The sequence below is a fragment of the Drosophila sulfurigaster genome, chromosome 2L (genome assembly GCF_023558435.1).
Source record: "Drosophila sulfurigaster albostrigata strain 15112-1811.04 chromosome 2L, ASM2355843v2, whole genome shotgun sequence".
Classification (NCBI taxonomy): Eukaryota; Metazoa; Arthropoda; class Insecta; order Diptera; family Drosophilidae; genus Drosophila; species Drosophila sulfurigaster.
In genome coordinates this window covers 9,819,063-9,836,722 of record NC_084881.1, presented here as the reverse complement: position 1 = coordinate 9,836,722, position 17,660 = coordinate 9,819,063, and the positions used below count along the sequence as shown (strand labels likewise).

The following is a 17,660-nucleotide window of genomic DNA, read 5'->3' as shown; positions in this document are numbered from 1 at the left end:
TGTACAACGTCTCTTTGTGTGTTGTGTGTGGCTGCTGTTTTTCCCAGCTTGTTGGCATAAAAGAGAATATGACAAAACGCCAGACGAACAGATAGACAGAGATGCAGCAGGCAGGCAAATAAACAGCACACCAAATACAAAGCTCAGTGCAAACAAGAGTAAAACGTAACTCGCTCTCTGCAGGCTGGAGTTACAGATTTTTCCACAGTCAAAGAATATTAACAATTTATTTCTTGTTGATGCGTAAACCAATATAAAACTGTGAAGTTATATTATGCCAGTTTATTGGAATTACTGAAACAATATGAATTCCTTTATAGCTTATTTTTTCCTCTGGTTGAGGGATAAGGTTTCACAATTATGACTGTGATTTGGAGTTTTCACTTCATACATCAGAAATATACAATTCAAATTTACAGACATTGGATAAATATTTGTAGAATTTTTTCTCAATAACATTATTATTTTTTCAATGTATTATTAAGTCCGGGACGGCGCGAACGCCATTCCCGACTACCAAAAATTCCGCGCACGACTTATTCACATGAGGAATACTCGCGGAGGTCAACTTGACCGCGGTGCAATGGCCAAGTCTCACTCCGGAGGGACCGCCTTCGTGATCACGGTTAACCTCTACGCCAGGTAAGTATGCTTTTGATGCTTCAATCTATGGGGCTTCAATAAACAGCTGCCAGAACTTGTTGGGAATTTTATATTCTTTACAATATAAAACGCCCTAAGGTATGCTATAATTTTTAAACGAATTTCAAGCTAACGGCATTTTGAGAACTGAAAAAATACTTGAAATAGATTAATTTCACTTTAAATACCCAAATAATAAATTACATGTGCAGCCGCTACCGCATCATAATCTGTGTGGAATACACATAGATCCGCTTTGTGCAACACTTGGTGAATGCGAGGCAACAGTCTAGTTGAAAGTTTGTTTAGTTTTTATCGTAAAGTTAGCGGCTAATTAATTATTCTATGTAACTCTAGAGGGTTTTAGTAAAAGTTATTTTCCATTTTTTTGTTTTGCATTCAAAAGTTTTTGTTTAAATTTGTGAGAGTTTTGGTATCGCACTTAAAGAACCTTTTGCGCAGCACTTGCAAAGAGCATATTTAAAGCATAATCCGGTGGCAAATATTTGTCATTGTTCTAAACCAGAAATATGCAGCTTTTGCTGGACAATGGCAAGTGGCGAGTGGTAAGTGACGGGTGCAGCAACTTGCAGTAAACCAGCTGCAGCTGTAGCTGCATCGACAGGACAGACACCACATGCTAGTTTAACGACATTTCAGTTAAAGACTAAAAGTTGTTGATTTTGATGTTGATGTTTGTTGTCGTTGTCGTTGCCGTTGCCGTTGCCATTGTTGTAGTTTTTGTTTTTAGTGGCTCCCAGTGGGCAAATTGTTGTAGTTGTTGTCGTTGTTGGTGTTGCCTATGCGTTGCCAATTTGAAAATGCAATGAAAAATTCTAAAAGCAGAGGACAGTGTGCTAAACTCGCAGCATGCCAAACTGGCGAACACTTCATTTACAGCGTTACTAGAGAGAAAGAGTGAGTGTAAGTGAATAAGAGAGAGAGAGAGAGGTGTTGAATGGGTCGGCAGACGACCGGAGTGTGAACGCATCGCTGACCAATGCAACGCGTCAGTGCGTGTCTGCATGCCACTGGGTGTATCTCAGTGTGTGTGTGTCTGTGTGTGTGTGTGTGTGTGTGTGAGTGTGTGAGTATGCATTTATTATAAAGCCAAGCAGCAACTGGGAGATGCTTCTGCTGCTGCGTCTGCTGCTCTGCTGTCGTTGACTGCCAAATTCATGTGGCTTTTCATGCATTTCAATTAAGCTTCTGCTAGTTGGTGGTCCTGGCGGTTCGGGTGGATGCTGCTGCTGCTACAGCAAAAGTGTTGGAAAATGTGCAAACAATGTTGAAGCAAAATCCAGGTACGGAACGCAGTTCGTTAAGTTGAGTTGAGTAGAATTTTTAGCGACAGCTTTTTTAATGAATTAGCTAATAAAGGCAAAAGTAAAGTCGAGCACCTGTCCACAGTTTTTGTATTGCTTTCAAGAGTACATCTCACAACGCACACACACGCACTGACAACTCCCTTGACACACACACACACACACACACACACACACACACACACACACACACACACACGCAGAGGAGTTCTCAATAGACTGGCAATGTCTTGAGTGCGATAAACATCATTAGACGGCACAAAAGCAACGGCACATAAAGCGCTTTATTTGCATGTTGTCTGCTTTTAGATGCCACTGACCCCCACACACACACACACACCTCTCACACACACACATTCACATTAACAACAAGGATAAAGAGTGGTGGCAGCTATAAAGCTCATACACACTGAGGTGCCAGGTGTTTGCATTATTGAGTCACTTTCAAAGGCGCATTTTCACGCGGCGTTTTTCTCTCAGTTTTCCCTCTGATAAATATGCTGTTTACACACCACGACCAGCGCTGAAGGCACCAAGAGGTGGAGGAGGAGGAAGTGGGGGGAACTTTTTGTGTATGTGTTGGCATAGCAAACATTACACAGACGCCGAAAGCGAAAGGCAGCCAACAACATGAAGTCCTCTTTAAGAGACTTTGCGACTTTGCAGTCGCTTTCTCAGAGTCTCTCTCTCTTTCTGTCGCTTTCTTCCGAGTCTTTCGGCTGCCTTTAAGGACACCCAGGAACTGGCCACAGGCAAATTTGCATATTTTAATTATTCATGCATTTTTAAGATTGATAAGAGGCGCCCTTTTCTTTGCTTCTTCCACACATTTTGTTGTGTTGTTCGTCGTGTTGCCGCTGCCGTTGTTGCGGGCGGTTGGTCAGACCCAGAATCGACCCCTTGCTACTTGCCACTTACCACTTGCTACTTGCCACTTTGCTACTTGCTACAATTCGCGTCCAGTTCGTCAAAATGCCATTTTTCCAGCAGTCAGCTACACAGAGCGCATTAGCATTAGCTTTCTTCTTGCTGCATCGGCATTTGCATTAACTTGTTGTTATTGCTAAATTATTAAAACAGCTGAGATGACTGAAGTATGGATTGTAATTTCTATGAAACTTAAGTAGCGAGCAACAAAAATAACGAATTGTTTGTTATAAGAGCATAAACTAATGCTACTTCAATTTCCAATTTTGTGAATTGCAAATGCAAATTGATAAAAATAACAACAGCAATTGCATTGCATTTTAATAAATCGGATTTAATAGTCAGTTCATTATTATTTGAATCTTAACTTTAAGTCCTTTTAGAGAATAAATGAATTTTATTTTTTTTTTATTTTGAGTAAATCCACTTGTACTATTATTTAAAATACTCCAACAGTTAAAGTTTCTCTGCTTATAATTAGGAAACTAGTCAAACTTGTTGATATCGGAGCTTTCCTTTGGTAGCAAACATTCAACTCACATCATTTATTTTAAGCTGGTTCTCGTGCAACTTGTGGCAGGCTAGTGAGAATTGTCTTATTCATTTGCTGGTTAAACTTGGTGTCAAGTTTTCGAAATTATGCAGAAAACTTTTGAAGCAAGCAATTGAAAACAAATCAAAACACCAGCAGTCAACAATTGTCGAAACGTTAAATGTATTTATTATAGGCCTCGTCTGTCGTAGTGTTTCTTGAATTCCCTTTCTCCCCCTGCGCTGAGTATATATACCCATATCCTTGGGCCTAATGTAAACAATTGTGTGCGGCTGCTTAGCAAAGTTTCAAACCAGCAGCAGAAGAGCTCGCCGTTGCTGCTTGCTGAGCCAAATCCCAAACAAAACATGCTTGAAAATTGAGTGTTTATTGTGTTAAGTAGGCACACACACATACACATACTGGGAAACCAAGCAGCCTGAGGGGGAAAATAAGGATAAGAAGTGTGCGACAAGCCAAGGAAACTGCGCCTACGGCAACTACAAGCAGAGTAAATAACCGTTTTTTAGTGGCAGCAGCCGGAAAATGGCAACTTGCTGAAGATGTTAGACAATACCAACAATAAAGCCGCAAGTGCCAGCGGCACTCACACACAAAAAAAAAGAAGAAAAAAGACAGGAGAAGAATGAGGAGTAAAGAATGTAGGCAAAAAGAGAAAGAAGCAGCATTGAGATATAACAAAGTTTCAGCCACAAGACGCCGGCAAATTTGTGGCCAGTCAACACTTCCTGTTGGCAAAAAGGATGTGGCGTACAACAAAGTCCATACGTATACATAATATGAATGCCACAACCTGCCACAGTATGAGTGTATGTGTGTGTGTGTGTATGTGTGTCACATGTGTGTATATGTATGTGATTGTCGTTTGCCTAGAAGTGACATTCAAGCAGTCCATTGGTCAGCCTAATGAAGGGCCAACGTTTGCCTAATTGCTGTCGCTCTTAACAGTTCTCTCATTGTGTATAACATACAACGTGCAACGTTCTCAGTACTCAGACAGGCAAACAACAATTGATTCCAGCTCAAGTGACTCTCGAAGTGATTCCAAAGTATTCAGTAATGATACCGGCTAATAGATAGAATGATGGTCGATTCCTTATACAACTGAGGATAGATGAAGCTACGTACAAAAGATGACTTCAACAAAGGAATCTTGAGATGAGCTGCAAGAGGCAAACAACTATGATGCCGAGAGTGGAGAGTGATATCTTGCAGAAGTTGTTTACTCATTGGATGCGATATTTAATTTATTATATTAGAAAATTTAATTAAATGTTGAAGAACTGCACAACATTGTTGTGCACAATTTGATTTACCTGATTGAAGTACAATGTTTACTATCGAAGTCATTCCTTTAAAATACGAAATAATTATGTACGATTGCTGCTGCTCAATTTGTTGTTTGAAATTGGTATTTACAAATAGTATTTATTAATGCTGTATACTTTAAATTTGAGTAATTAATTTTGGATGCTTGCGCAAATTCGGTAAGCATACTAAACGTCAGATTTTGATGTATTCTAATCTGTTAAATGCTAACACTAGACAAGATTCATGTTATAGCTGGTTACTGGTTGCTGGTAACTGGCAGCACGTTTGGTGAACCACAGGCCAGAGAGAGATACAGAGAGTTACGAATGCAGATACAGAACCACATTCAGTGCTAATACAAAATGCAGTACAGTTTGAAACATAAAATGTTTGCTGATTACAGTTATATGGCAACAACTCGGTTGGGGCCAACAAATTGCTGACTGTTCGAGCTGTCCGCCGGACAACGATAGTCAAGCAAAGATACGGCGACAGATAAACTGACGGACAAACTGACGAACTGGATCTGTGTGTAGAAGTAGATGGCTTGTCTGTTTGTCCAACTGTCAGTGCAGTCGTGATAGTTGCATGTGTATCCACTGACACACGACATGCACAGCCAGTCAGCCAGCCAGCTAGACATTCAGGCTGGCATGCTATGGAGATACATAGATATGAAGATGGAGTGACTGAATACTTGGAGGGGGGAACATGCAGCAGCGGATAGCGTACATCTTATTAAGTTTGCATTACGGAGGCGGCCCGGAAGATGGTCGTCTTAGAGATGCTGGAGTTTCAATTTCGCTGTCCAGACCATGGCCTGTCGAAGACTATTTTAACATATAGCACGCTCACTCTTCATCTCATTCTTTCGTCTGCATTTCAACTGTGTCTTTTTCTCTCATTCTGTCTCTGCTTCTGTCTCTCTGTGTCTCTGCCAGCGACTCACTACAATTTAATTTAATTTTTCTTGTCGTAGACATTTGATAATGCTGCCTGCTGACTGCCAGCAAAATGTAGCAAGAAATGTTGTAAATGGCATACGCCAGCCACGCCCACTCCACTATCCGCCTCCTCCTTGGTACCGAAAGTTACTACTGGGGATCTGCTGCTGCTGTTGGCAGTTATGCGCTGGCGCATTTTATAAATTTTTAAACTTATGACTCATTTTTATGCATTTCCACTGACTGCACACTGAGCTCGGCCCAGAAACAAATGCCTGGGCACAAATATATACGACTATATACAACACTGTTCACTGTGTAAGAGACGCGTTCCACAAATGCTAGCTGGCAAGCAATCTTGTTTCCTCCTCGCCTCGTGTTGGTAACTGCTTCGACAGCTTGCCGGACAGCGTTCTAATGCGTTCTAATGCAATAATAAATCATTGGAAATCCATTTGTATTGTCAACACAAGAGCCGACAACTTTTGCGTCTCGCATGCGACGTAGCCATTAAACGCCTTCAGCCATGCCATATAAATGAAACAAAAGACAAGTTTAGACAGCGAGAGACATAAACACCTTCGCATTGTTGCTGACCTTGTTAATGAGGCCCAACAAACAAAAAAAAAAAAACAACAAACAAAATGTGGAATAAATACAATAAACCAGAAAGTTAAATGAGCAGACAGAAAGGTAAGAATATCAACTTGGTTCTTAAATGCTTTATATAGAAATTGAATATTTTTCATGTGAAAAACGTATACTTAATATATTTTGTTAAAACTTTTGCAAATAAATAAAAAATAAATTATGAGATGAGTTGTAATATCTTAGTTTACATAAAATAGATCACAATTGACCAACAACATTAAGTATATTTCATATAAAACACGTACGTATGCTTAATATATAGCACAAACGCGTGCGCTAATAAGTATGCTGTATTTTATTAAAGTTCTAATATTGTTCTTCTGTTGCCAAAAAAAAAGCTTTGTTTATATCAAAAGCACCACAATTGACCAACAATTGCTATGAAAAAGTGTTGACAAATTTTCACATTTATCAATTTTAGTGATGATGTTTTTATTTATTTAGCATCGACAGAAACTGTGCGCTATTAAAGAGCTTCGGTTAGCTAAAACGTATACAATTTAGTCAATACAATAAATAACACAAAATTCAATGTGTGAACCGAGCGAGACTTTAAGTAGTTATTGGCTTTAGAGTCAGCTTATGGTCTGGGGCGTATCGTGACAAGAGTTCAAATATGCCCAAATAAGCGTGTGAAGAAGACGGCAAGAAAGTGAAAGAGAACGCACGAAGAGAGAAGGCAGACAGACACAAGCAAAACAGAAGGCAAAATTAATAAATAAATTAATAAATTACAAATAATTTATCACGAAACACACACGCATATTGGCAGTCATGTTTTGTCTCTCGCTCGTTCTTTCTGTCTCATTCTTGTTGTAAGAGCCTGTGTGTGTATGTGCCTAAATAAGTCTATTAGAGAAATGAAAATAAATTGCGTGCTTTCAGGCGGCTGCCAGTTGCCAGTTGCCTGCTGCCAGGCGCATTGGCCATCGATTGTCGACCTGCCAACTTGGACAGACAGCGTCAAAACAACAACAACAACAACAGCAACAGCAACAACAACATCAGCAATAACAAAAGCCAAATTCAATTATAAATGCGTGTAGCAGCTATTGTCTTTGTGCCATTGTCTGTGTCTGGCTCTCATCATCGTGTGTGTGTGTGTGTGTGCGCTTACTATATATGGGTGTGTGCTGTGGGTGTTTTGCTACTAAGTGCAAGTGATTAATTTTTGACAGGCACATTTGTTGTGCGGTATTGAAAACAATCAATGCGAAATGTAGACACGCCCCCAAATGGTTTCGTTGACTCCCTCATGAAATATGTATCCATCTCTCTTTCTCTAAGTTGATGTTGTTGTTTTACTTGAGCCTCAAGTCAAGAAATTGATGAGCAATTAGATAAATATGGCAATAAAATATTTGAAACATGCTTTACCTGGCTTCAGCTTGGCAATGAGTCAATGAGTTTGTAAATGAAAACACAAATATAAAATTTTCTCTTTCAGTCTCCATCTCTATCTCTTTTGCTTTCTATGCGTGTGTGTGTGCGTGTTTTGGGAATAAAACAGATGTACAAATAATGCCTGGGAGTAGCTGCCGAAGGCATCTGCATATTTGAATATCAAGTGAATCGATTGAATCATCACATTGAATACACACATTTACAAAGCAAACAATTTCAATTATATAAACGAAAACTTGAAACTGCAAGCAGTTTCTCTTCTGCAGCTATCTACAGTATCTATATAGTAAAATCAGGTAAACGAATTGCCCCAACTTGTTTTACATTTAAATACATTTTCACCGAGACTATTTAAAATTTGTTTTCTATTTAAATAATGATTAAGCAACACCAACTGCTTTACGGAACTGTCAATTTCTTGTTCGATTGCATCTGCAACTGCATTGAATGTAGAAAGTGAAAGGAAGATTTGCTATGTTGTCTAGAATATATTTTAGCGCAATTGTCAAAGATCTGATTTAAGGAAATTCTAACTTGCTTGTTTTGAATAAAAATAACGTTTATATGCATTATAATTATTAATTAATTCTTAAAATAATTAATAGATTCCCAATTAATGCAGAAGGACTTTTTATTTTCAAATGTTTTAAATGTTTTAAGTAGATTATTAGAAAGTGTTTTGTATTTAACAAATATTCCATGAATATTTCACATAGAGGAATTTCCAATGAATTTTACTAAACGCTTTCGCTTACTTTTGTTTCTAGTTTTTAAAGTTTAAGCTAGAGGGAGAGAGTTACAACACATTTCGGGGGCCACAACTGACCAGTATCGAGGTTCTAATTTGTGTGGTCCAACCATAAATCGTTGCATTTTATGCGAACACCCTCGAAACTCTGTTCAGTCTCAACCCTCACTCAATACTCTTTCTCTGTCTCTCTCTCCTCCCCTTAGTGACTCCCACAACTGTTGGCATCCATCCAGCTGCGCGGCTTCGTTTTTTTTTTGTGTTGGCTATTTACATGCAGCACGTTTTTATGAGTATCTCTCCCCGTTGCCTGAAACCCAATGCGAAATGTGCGTTTTGGGTAAAATTATGCCATAAGCCACGTGCTGCTGCTGCCAACGCAACCGACAACAAAATACAAAAAAAAAAAAAAAAAACGAAAACCGAAAAATTATATATTGTTGGGCTGTTGGCCAAAAACCGAAAGCAAAAGCAAAGCAAAGCAAAGTGAAGCCGCCAGAAACCCGCGTTACGGCCATAATGCAAATTTATGATCAGAATTCAATTATGTGCTTATTGAAACGCAGCTGCTGCGTCGGATGCCCCGTTTCTCTCCTCCCTCTCCCGCTCCTTCGTCCCCCTTTAGTGTTCCTCCTTAACTGTCTCCAGTCCCCCTGTGATTGCGACTACTGTCCCTACCGGTGAACAGGGGAGGCAAACACAGGTACCTCCTGCTGGGCAGGCTGGCTGGCTGGCAGTTAATGCTGCGCAGTTTAACGCTTAAAGCCAAAATGCTATGATTTACACACACAACCAGAACAAACACACACACACACACACACACACACATACAGAGTGAAAGGGAATGAGAGCAATTGCATTTGTGGCTTAAAGTGCGTGGCACGCATTTTACGAGGCCCCAAGCGCGAAGGAGGCGTGGCAGCTGCGTCGACACTGGCGTCATTAAACCAGTTAACAAATAAATACTTTGTGGCCTTCACGTCACAGGGTTATGAGTGTCGAAGACACGACGAAGCCAAACCAAAGCAAACCAAACCTAACCGAACCAAAGCATACCAAAGTCAAAGGCAGAGAGGCGACTTTACGACCCCGTCGAATACCATTTTATGCCCTGCGCGCGGGAATGTTGATTTTACCCAAAAGAAAATAGGGGAAATGGCAGCGGCAAAACGATAAACGGAGGAGGGAGAGGAAAACATATTAGCTGCGGTTAGAATCGTGTTACAATCAGAGCTAAAAATGAATGTAGCAAGCAGGTGAGTAAATAGCATTCTTGCTTTTTTGATTTTGCGATGAAAGCAATGCATTAAATAGCGCGAAACAGAGTGGGACAGTAAGAACGTAAGAAAGAGAGAGAGGAACTAGGGATTACAAATAATAAAGGGCCGGATTAAATTTAAATTGACAGAGAGAGAGAGAGCATAGACAGAAGAGACGGAGACAAAAAGCACTCAAAAAGTAAGCGAAACTGAAAGCGGAGGAAGAAAAATATTCATAAGAAGAATGCTGTAAAGTCTCTATAGAGAGGGGGAAACTAAGAAAAAGGAAAGGTAAAACATTTCAAAGCAAAATAAATGCTTTAAAATGCCTATTCAAGTACAGAAGATGAAGTATTACTTCCTTTGAAACGAAAGCAAAGAAAGTTAGAGTACATGGGTATTGCAAAATAATCAAATGAATGAAATGATATTACGTATGCGCAACATATGCGTTAAAAAGTTGCCAATAGGGAACGTTTCAGTAGGCAGATTGTTGAATTTCTATACACTAAATGACTACTATTATACTATTACTCATCATAAAAGAGTGTTGCTGCATTCATTTTTTTTGTTTATTAAGTGCGCTGTGTTGGATTGTGCTTTTTGAACCATCGCTTTGCTCTTCAGTTGAGCACCTCGGTTAGTGTGAAGACTGCCGCAAGCTGTGTTAAAGTTTGTGTATGTTTTTTTTTCGTGTGTATGTGGTTTTTGTTGATGTTTTTTGGTACGATAGTTGCTGTTGTTTTTGTTGTTATTATTTGTTAGGTACGTTTTACTGGCCACACGCGTTCATGTATAAATAATTTGAAATTAATTACATGTAACATGTTACTTTGTCTGGCCATTCGTCTGTTCGTTTGTTATTTTGTGCTGCTGTTATTGCTGTCTTTTTGCCAAGGCTATTCCAACTCAGATGTTAAGGGAGAGCAGTGCCAGAGTTATAAAATATATACGACTGACTACTACTATACTATACGGCTGCGTATGGATATGGAAATGGAGGAAAATAGTGCCGGAAAAAAAGATTCGTTGCGGGTTTGAGGTTGACGATGGCGTTGAGGACTGCTGTACACAGATTTATGGCACGCAATTAACAGTGCCGGCCATTAAGTGAACCAGCTGTGTACCAAAAGGTGTTCAACTCACAGATACCCTACACTACCTTGAGTTCAATATAGGACTAATAAACTTACTTAACTAGGGAATCATTGCCACCTGCTCCACTTATAAAAGAGTCTAGGGTATGGCACAAGTTACAATTGCAACTGCCAGATGTTGTTATGGTCATACATACATATGTAACTGTCTGTGTATATCTGTGTCTGTGTGTGTGTGTTGGTAAGGTACACACTCTTTATAGCATACTTTTATGGGCAACAAGCAGGAGTTTTTATGCGTTTTGCATTCGCATTCGGCTTAAATGTTTTTGAATTTAAAGTTATAATTAAAAAACTTTGGGCCATGCGCGCACATTGTTAGCCTTTTAATTGGCTCTTTGTTACGTTCGTCCTGTTGCCATATTTTCTCTCGTCCCCTTTTCCTATTTACGACTTACTATTGATGTGGCCATCATTGTTGGCATTGCAATTTCAATTCAATGCGTGGCCATTAAATCTTTCATATGTAAATGACATGTTAAACATTAAAATAGACTTGCATAAAGTTGCATAATTGCATTTACGTAAAGCTACCTGAACCATTTCCTATTTGCAATCACCCAGTGTCGTGTCCCCTTTTTCCGCGTTATAATTGAGTGACGCCTCGCTTTCCTCATTTTTGGCTATCTCTGTGAATGAGTGTGTAAATATATTATTTATTGGAAATATGCTCATAAAATGTTGTTGCTCTTGCTGTTTGGACAGTTCGCATCGTAAACATGTAATCTACCGGCACGATTTCGACACATGTTGGCAACTCTGGACACTCCGGACAGCGCACATTTCATAACGTGTGCTTCATAATTATTAAATATTGTTAAATAACCCAGACACAGGTCCATTATTTTGCCAGCTTCATTCATCATTACGCTGCATAATTTTTAAATTATAATTACTTCAATTTAATCACAGTTAATGATTATGGTTCAACGTTGCTGGCGCTAGCTTAATTTTTTGATGAAATAATGTGTTTTAGAAATTTAATTCGCAGATCGCAACTTGTGTATTCAATTTGTGTGTGTTTTTATATATTTATATTTGATTGTAAATTATTTCATATTAATACTTTGTAGCGGCTTTATTTTTATGACTTAACTTATTCAATGATAAGTAATATGAGCACTATTAATATAAAAAGTATTGTCCATAAGCTCTTTCACGCGCTATATTGCAAAAAGTATTTACCTACATTACTCGCATACTCGTGCTCTTTGGCCTTTTCAGTTCTCGTGGCTTTATTGTTGTTTTAATTAACCGTTGCAAGTTAAATTAAGACAGTAACATGACAACAGCAGCAACAACAGTGCCTTGATTTCCACACACACACACTCACGTCCATAAAACCGCACACACACTTGCATGCACACAGGCGCGTATAAAAAATTCCGGAAATGCCGCAGAAAAACTAATAACCAAACGGAAATGCACATATCCATACATACATACGTATACGCCATGTTACCCGTACTTTCTCATTCCCTATCTCTCTGGCTCTCTCTCGCTCTCTATCGTTGTTGCTCTCGCCCTTGTAGTCTGTCTCGCTTTTAAAGGTACCAGCCATAAAGCAGGGACATTTAATGTACAACGCGCGCACACTGACAGTCGAAAAAATTTAATTAATTTCATATACGATTCAGCTTTTTGGATGGGTTCAACAGTTGTGATCTATATAGCCTCCGTTTTCTCCTCCTTCTTTCTCACTGCTTCTCTGTCTCGTTCTGCTACTATTTCTCTTCTGCTCACACTACTTTTTTTTAATACATATCAACATTTTTGCCATATTTATATTTAACTTTTCTCTGTTATTTTGGCATTCGCATTTCAATTTGTGCTTGACATCTATTAAATTTTTTTTTTGCTTATTCGATGTTCAGCTCGTTGGCAGACTTCCTCATTCGCCTCGTCTCCGCGTCCTTCTCCACATTCGCTTTCCCTCTTCGGGCTTTTTTATAGCCAAACATTTACATAATTAAATTTATAAACATTATTGGTCGCATGCTTTTAGCTTTATTAATTTTTGTGCCCCATTTTGTTGCACATAACGTGAAATATCCAACTCAAACCGATTTTATTTGTTGTATATTTTTTGTTTTCAGCTATCTACATAGTCGCGCCGTTCGTATGTTACTTATACTATGTATATATTTGTTTGGGGCTTTGTTAATTACATGTAGAGGTAGTTCATTTGATTAATTTACTCGTCTGTGACAGATACAAACAGTAACTGACGCCATTTCGTAGCCAAAAAGAAAAAAGCTCAACACCATATAGGACAGTTATCGATCAGATTTTAATGTTTCATTCACATTCGGTAAAAGTTCAATCAGAAGTTCGTCCATTGCACTAGTTACGTGTTCAATATGAACGGATTTAATGAGTTCAATTATTTATCTCAGAGGTGAGCTTTAATTGAGGCTACGACCAATTTCTGAACGTATGTTTGAGAAGCGAAAAATCGCCATTTTAATAAGACAAATGTGAACTTAAATGTCTCGTTTAATTATCTACATATAAATGAAAAATCAGGCTCTCAGCACGTGCAATAAAAACGGCATTTGATGAGTTCACATTAATGCAGGTAAATATTTTCAATGATGTCTTTATAAAGTCAATAATAAACTTAAAGCTTCGGACTCTATATATTTTCGTGTATGTACATCAGTCATTTAAATTCTGTGTTGTGAATCACAAATAGTTTCTTGCTTTCTAGAATTCCCTTGCAAGGACCTTGTTTCACTTTAGGTTCAGTTGAAAAATTGTTGCATACTTATGAGCGCAAGCGTTAATTTCCTATTAACTGAAAGCTGTTGGTTGTTGGCGTTGTCAAGTGGCACAAGCTAATTTAAAAATAAAAGGATAACTTGTTGTTATAAGACCAGAAAGAGGAAGCATTAACGACTGCAGCAGAAGTACAAAAAGAAGAGGCAATGTGACAACAGCATAAATTCTTAGCACAACAAATGCTAAGCAATCAAAGCGTGCAGTTGCGCCAGAGTTTTTCTTTTTGCAGGCAATTTTTTTTTCACTTTATTAATTATAGACTAATTAACAAAATGCTCAACGCTCTGCTCAACGGAAAGCATTCGTGCGTGTGGGAGTGGCAAGTAGGGACAAAGAAGAATGAATGGAGAAATGACTGCAGCTGATGTAGAGCAAGATGCCAAGTGCATATTTAATTGCCCGTCTTGGATCCATCGTCAAAGTTGTTCTAACTGAAGTTGGTGCTTATAGACATAAAACGAATGCGTAAACAATGCTCGAACAAGTTTATAATTATACTGATTGTAACCGCAAAGTGACTGATGATAGCTGCAGACTTTGATGTTTGTCGGCGACAACAAAGAAATACAAGTTTTGCTGTTCATTTTGGGCAACTGGGCATTACTCTATCTGCATTCGCCCGCTTTTTCACTTTACTATAGATATGCAAATGTAATTAGTTGCATGCCACACAGGACGTACAGCAGTCAACTGTAAAACGCCGTTCGTTCCGTAAAATGTTAGTGTAGCGAAACAATTTATACTGAAAATAGAATTAAAACCACAAAAGCAAAACATTCAAAAAAAAAAATAATAAAAAAAATAAATAAAAAAGCGAGAGAAAACAAGCAAAAATGAAGAAAGCAATAATAAAAAAAATAAACAAGAATAGCGAAGAGCAAGCGATGCAAAGGCTGCGGCAATGTGGCAAAGGGGCAAAGAAAGCGCAGGCGGCTAAACCAAGATTTATATGCAACAAAAGAATAAAGTGAACATCATTGCGTTCGCAGTTGGGTATAGCAGGCTTTTAAATACGCTGGAAAATTTTAAAGTGTTTTACTTTAACCTATTATATACTAAAAATATAAATATTTATTACTTAAATTTGCCTCTCCATGCACTTTAGTAAATTATATAAGAAATTCTGTTGACCTTTTGTAGCTGCACTAATATCTTTCTGATCTATTGTTGTAAACAAAATGCTCCCTATTTCTAACATAAGTTTACAGAATATTTAAAACGACAACATGGCAGTAAATGGAGAAGAAGCGGCTGGGAGCTAGAGTTTGTAAGCAGACGGCAAAAAAAAATGTGCATAGATTTGAACACAATGCCAGGAGTGCACAACAGGAACTAACGGGAACAACGCGACGTTGCCAACAACAACAGCAATAGCAACAACAAAATGGGCAAACTACAACGATAGCAATAAGAATAAGAAGAAACAAAGCAACAAAGACGAAGCCATGCACGACGCGTATAAATTTGTAATTCTTGATGCAACCGCAACGTTTATTAATTTAAAATTCAATTTAAAATGGTCAAGACTTCGTCCCCAAGCCAAAGAACGTGCACTGCGAGAGAGTGTGAGTGTGTGAATGTGTGTGTTTGTCTGCAATGTGTATGTCTGCGGGTGATGTGTGATGTGTGCTGTGCTTCGTGTGAGGGCTGAATCAATAGATTAATGCAGCAGCAATTAGTCTGATCGAGCGTCTAATTGTTTTGCCACGGCAACAAAAAAAAAATATAAATTTAAATTTTTTGCTGACGAAGGTCGAGGAATTTATAATCTGCTGTCAGACACACACGAAGACCAACAAAGAAGCAAGCACACATGCAGCATGCCGCATGCCGCATGCAGCGTGCATCGGACACATCAAATTACTAAAAGAAACGCAAGATAAACGAGAACATGACGAAAGGCCATGACTATTCATCCATGGCAAGGACAGAGAATACACGAACGTATGAAAGCAAACTTGGCTTAAATGAAGTGTGTGAGCACTCGATTCATGAGATTCGTTAAGAGTTCTCTACGATTTATTTGTTTTCTTTTTTTTTTTGCTTTGCCATCAACAGAAGTTCTGGAAGTTGACGTTGAGAATTTCGCACTTTTTTTGTGTGAGTCTTTCTTGTCTTGAAGTTATTAGGAAGTGAATATAACTTGACTCGGATTTGGGTGGAATACTTGCTTTTATATTAAAGAAGTTTTACAGTAATTGATCTATAGATTGGATTTTCGATTATCCATGCTTCAGCAATATCAAAGAATAAAATACATTTTTATTGAAATTGCAAGACTTTGTTAAATTCGAAAAATATATTTATATTGAAATATTTTAGACTTTGTTAAGAACTGTGTAAAGTTGTCTTGCACTTTTGATTGTTTCTAAAATTTTCAATCAATTCCCGTTCGAACATCTGATTAAAGTTTGTGAAACTGAAGAGAATAACTTGATGCCTTTTTTGTGTGTTTGTTGGAAATCTGCTTCAATAAATCTACAGGAAGAGCTAGTCAACACTCCTTAACTTTTCGTGCTTACAGCTTCAGTTTATTTATATTGTTTTCTACTCGTGACGACATCAACAAGAAGCCAGCTCATCTCATCTTATCCTTGGTAGTTGATCTAATGCGCACTGCTGTGCACTTTGAGACCTCACAACAATTCCGATAATGTTGCTTTGGTTTTTTCTTCTTGCAGCAGCAGCAGCAGCAGCAGCAACAGCAACAGCAGTTCAAGGGAGCAAGTGCAGGGTATAAGCCGCAAGTGCAGAAAAAAAAGGGGAGCAAGCAAGAAAAAGGACAAGTGCAACAACAGCAAAAAATAGACTATGCAACGCGTAGCACATTAAACACAACTGACAGCTCAACATACGTCACGTGGCGTTGTCGTAAAGTTGCCGCAGACATGGGGCATGGCTAGAGCCCGGCAGCAAAGCAGAGCAGAGTATGTGCAACACAAACACACTCGCATGCTTACACTTGCATATGCACATAGGACACATCGATGACTCTGGGGCATTTTTAATGGAAACTCATTTTTGAGGTTAATTGTAAGCAAAAGATGGGCGACACTGGGTTGAGGTTGAGGCTGCAACTTTGGTGAGGGACACCAGCGGTGTTGGCGGCAGCTATACATGCAGCAGGTTCGCCTGGGGTTTTTTTTGGTGGAGCAGGCGGACGAGAAGGAGGAGAAGGAGTAGCAGGACACATAAGCTGCTGCAGAGTTGGCTCAAGGCTAGCGGCGTTCATTGTACAAAAATATGAAAAGCACAACGTGTGGCAAATGTTGCATGGTGTGCTGCCTGCTGCTGTTGCACCACTGGCAACCGTGAGGCATGCCACGACAGCAATAACAGCAGAAGCAGAAGCAGCGAGACCAGCAGGAGAGCAGCTAACACGGCACCAACAGCGCCAGATGAGGTTGATGTGCTCCATTGCTGCGTTTTATAATGAGCGGAAGGTTTTTAAGCGGCCGGCGTTTTGTTCCATTTGCTACTCGACTTGTTGTTGCTGTTGTTTTTGTTGTTGTTGTTGCTCAGTTGCCCGGGCAAAACGCTTTGGCATAAGTTGCAAGTATAATCTGAAAAGTATGATAATGTAGAGCACTCAAATTGCGCTTGCCAAAGTTAAATGTTAAACGCTGCTTCCACTACCGGCATTTGCAGCTGCTCGGTAAGTGCTGCAAAACAGTTCAAATGCAACTTAACTGTCAAATATACGACCAAAAATCACAGCAGCAAAATTCAACTTAAATTGCGTATACGACTCGTGGAAAAGTTGCATGCAGCAGATGCACTATTCATATGCAGATATTTATTAAATTTTTGTAAGTTCAAACGCAACTCAACTGACGAATCAAATCTAAATGAGTTTACAATTTATCCAAAATATAACAGCCGAAAAATTCAACATCAATTGGGTATACGACTTGTGGTAAAGTTTCACGCAGTAGGTGCAATAGAATTTATGTACATA

At 38.8% G+C, this 17,660-nt stretch overlaps 1 protein-coding gene and 1 non-coding gene across 9 annotated transcripts in view; both read right to left on the bottom strand.

Moving 5' to 3' along the window:
- LOC133846137 (tyrosine-protein phosphatase Lar) overlaps window positions 1–17,660 on the bottom strand; it is a 159,749-nt gene that overhangs the window by 43,996 nt on the left and 98,093 nt on the right. The window lies entirely within an intron of this gene.
- On the bottom strand, window positions 486–650 carry LOC133835391 (U1 spliceosomal RNA). The gene has a single exon (XR_009893549.1). It is a non-coding gene; the product is annotated as a U1 spliceosomal RNA (small nuclear RNA).